Raw genomic sequence first — 3,365 nt, 5'->3', positions numbered from 1 at the left:
TGGTGAATCCTTTTACAGCCTCTGCACCTCTGGCCTGCACCCCAGTTCTGTATGCATAAATAAATAAATCTTTAAAAATATATAAAAACAAAGGAATGGGAAATAGGAGGAAGGAAATGCCAGTTCTATCATACTAAGGAGAGTTCCAGAAAGAAACTACCCACAAAAGAAGAGAGGAGAAATTAACAAAGAAACAAATAAGGCATATTCCAAGAACTAGAATACATCCAATTATAGTTTAAAGGGTTCACAATCAGGGAATTAATGAAAAAAGACCCACATAGTCAATGCTTAAGACACATAATTGTAAAAGTTCAAAATACTAAGGAAAATGGAAATACCTTCAACTCTGCAGGGTCAAATGCAATGCAATGAAAAAAAAAGATTGGTAGTTGAAGCAGCACCAGACTTTTTAACAGCAGTACTGAAAACATAAAGGACAATGGGTTAATCCCTTCAGAATTCTGAGAAAAATTATTTTCAGTCTAAAATTTTAAATACAGCTATCAAGTAGGAGATAGAATAGCTATATTCTGAACATCAAAACTTTACTTTCTGTGCGTTGTTTTACAGGAAGCTACTGGGTGGCATATTTTGCCAGAAGATGGACATTCATTAAGAAAGAGTATTTATGGGATTCTTGAAACAGGGAGTCAAACCCAGGAGAAAAGCAAATCCTGGAAAGGCACTTTCAGGAAGGCAGCAGGGAGCAGCCCGAGAGATGTGGGGGAGGAGTTTAGTTTCTCCAGGAGGGAGTTTCCAGATGAAAACAAAAACAAAGCTGATAGATAATTGGCCACATTGGGCCAAGTGTAAAATATTCTTCAGAGGGGCTTTCCATTTCCTAGAGAGCATTTAAGATGAATTGATTAAGAAAATCCTAGTAAATGATAAAAAGGGCATTTATAAACTCCAGAAAAATAAATAGCTGTATAAAAAAGACACAGGGAGTGAAACCGGCTCAGCAGATAGTAATATTTGCCTAGGTCATAATATAAATCGCTAATACACTACAGTACTCACATAGGCTGACATAGTAAGGATTCCACAGGACTGTGCCTTTAAGAGCAAAAACATTTTTTTTAACCTTGAGTGACAATTTAAGAATGGGGATTTCAGGTGGCTTCATGTCTCTGCCCCTTGCAGCCAGCTATTCAGGAACATAGATTTCTTCTGTCTTATTACTCTACCATTCTCTAAGGCATGGACCTGATCTGTGTATGTAAATCCTGGGGGTAGCACATTTGTGTTCTAGCTCACAGAATGAGTAAGGGCAATGAGAGGCACAAGTTTAAAACCCAGCCTGTGAGTGACACATATTACCTTCTCTCAGATCCCAATGGCAAAATTTTAATCATGTTGCTGTATCTAGAGACAGTATTCAGAACAAGTGGCAGCCCAATCACTGGCCACTCAGAATGAACACAGATCTGTAGAGTAGGAGAACCTATGGGAAACAGCTCTCTGCTGAACCACATGTTAGCTGTTGGTTTGCTGCCACATGGAGACTGGGAGCGGGGGAGTGTCCCAAGAAGGGATTGAGAGAAGCTCATGTAATGACCATTTACTAGCTGTGAGGAAGTATTTTACCAGCAATTAGTACAAATGCATTAAAACATATAGACTTAGTGTTAAACCTTAACTAACCATGTATTACTGCAAGAGAGGGTGGAAAAAAATGGTGACATAACTTATTAGAAAACTGGAAAAAGATAAGCTGCCACCTAAAAGGTTCTTTATTCTGTTAATAGATAAAACTTAAAAAGTAGTAATTCAAGAACCATCAGAAATATGTATTGCAGCAACATGGATAGAGCTGGAAGGGATTGTCCTAATGGCAATTAGTCAAGGAAAAAGAAAAATATTGGATGGTTTCATTTATAGGTAGAATATAGTGAAACTGAATGAAGGGTCAGGAAAAAGGCAAAACTGGAGGCAAACCATAGATCTGAGGCCTACAGCAGGGAGGAGGAGGGAGAGGGACAGAAGGGGAGCAGGAAAGAGCACACAGGACTGTGATGATGCTTCCTGGGTGATGTGGTAGTGGGAGAGTTTTGGGGACTACACCTGAGGGGAGAAAACAAGCATTGCACAAATGTGAACACCAGTGTAAGAAAGAAAGCAATGCAAGACTTTTAACCATCCAAGACAATCAATAGTAAATATTAAAATAACATTGGAAAAGTGTGGGGAAAAAAATTCTGCTTGCCTTTGTTGAGCCGTATATACTGCTGCCTAGACAGTCTGTCTGTATGTGACATGAAACATTTTATTGTTCGAATATTTAGCCTGATCTACTCCACCAAATTTACAAGATCTTTCCAAATGTACACACATATGTGTATATATATACATATACACATATGTGTATGTATACATATATACAGACATATTTGACTGAACATGGAGGAAAGTTAAAGAGAACAAAGAGTATACATAAATGCTAAATATCTGGGATAACAAATGTGGAAGCATGCTCAGTGCGCATGGTTTATCTGCATTGTGGGTCTCTAGGTAGTAGAAGACAGGTTGAATCTATAAGAAACATATAATCCAGTATTGAACACATCTGAATTTTTAAGTAGTATTAAGTGTCAGGAGTATACAAGTGTAGTTTTGAAAGGTTTTCACCAACCCTGTAGAATATGTAGATATTTTTAACTGCCAAAACAATTTCATGTAGTTTACAAATGAAAAACGCCCACAAGAATTGAAGAGTGTCCTTTTTTCCTGAGGTAATAATTTCATGCTTTTCCTTACAAGTGAGGGGACTTGAGTTCTTTTGTGATGTGTCATTAAAGGACTGTGGTGTCAGACAATCTCCCCCACTTCTCTACACTTTCGTTTCCCCATGGATAAAATACAGTTGATCTAACTGATTACCAAGGTCATTTTGAATCATCTGTGATTCTGGAAAGTTATGAAACACAGCCTGTAACCATGGTGAAGAAAGTTGATTGGTGACTCCAAAAATAGACTTATTTTCTCCTTCTGCATAACATTGATGCTCTCCCATTGAGTAATCCACTCTGTGTCTATTGCCTTAATAAACCAATTTTTTTTCTTGATGTCAAATGCTCAAAAGTGAATGAAAGATTGTCTCAAGAAATTTCAAAAGAACAAGCTCTTGCCTCTGTTTTAAATATAGATCTGAATGATTGTGCTCTTTTGCATTCATGTTGTAGGTATTCAGAAAGCAGAAGGTGGTGATTTGGTAAATTTAGAAACTATTTCACATCGGTTCCTGCTGTCTTTTGTGTATGTGTGAGAACCCCATTCAAAATATGTCTTATTTATTCTTTCCTTAAAATATGCTTCCCTTCATTTTTGTCTTTCTACTGGCAACAAGTCTGTATCTATAAATA

This window comes from Condylura cristata, unplaced genomic scaffold, assembly GCF_000260355.1.
Source record: "Condylura cristata isolate star-nosed mole 26May11 unplaced genomic scaffold, ConCri1.0 scaffold00011, whole genome shotgun sequence".
Lineage (NCBI taxonomy): Eukaryota > Metazoa > Chordata > Mammalia > Eulipotyphla > Talpidae > Condylura > Condylura cristata.
Note: the sequence above shows the minus strand (reverse complement) of the source record.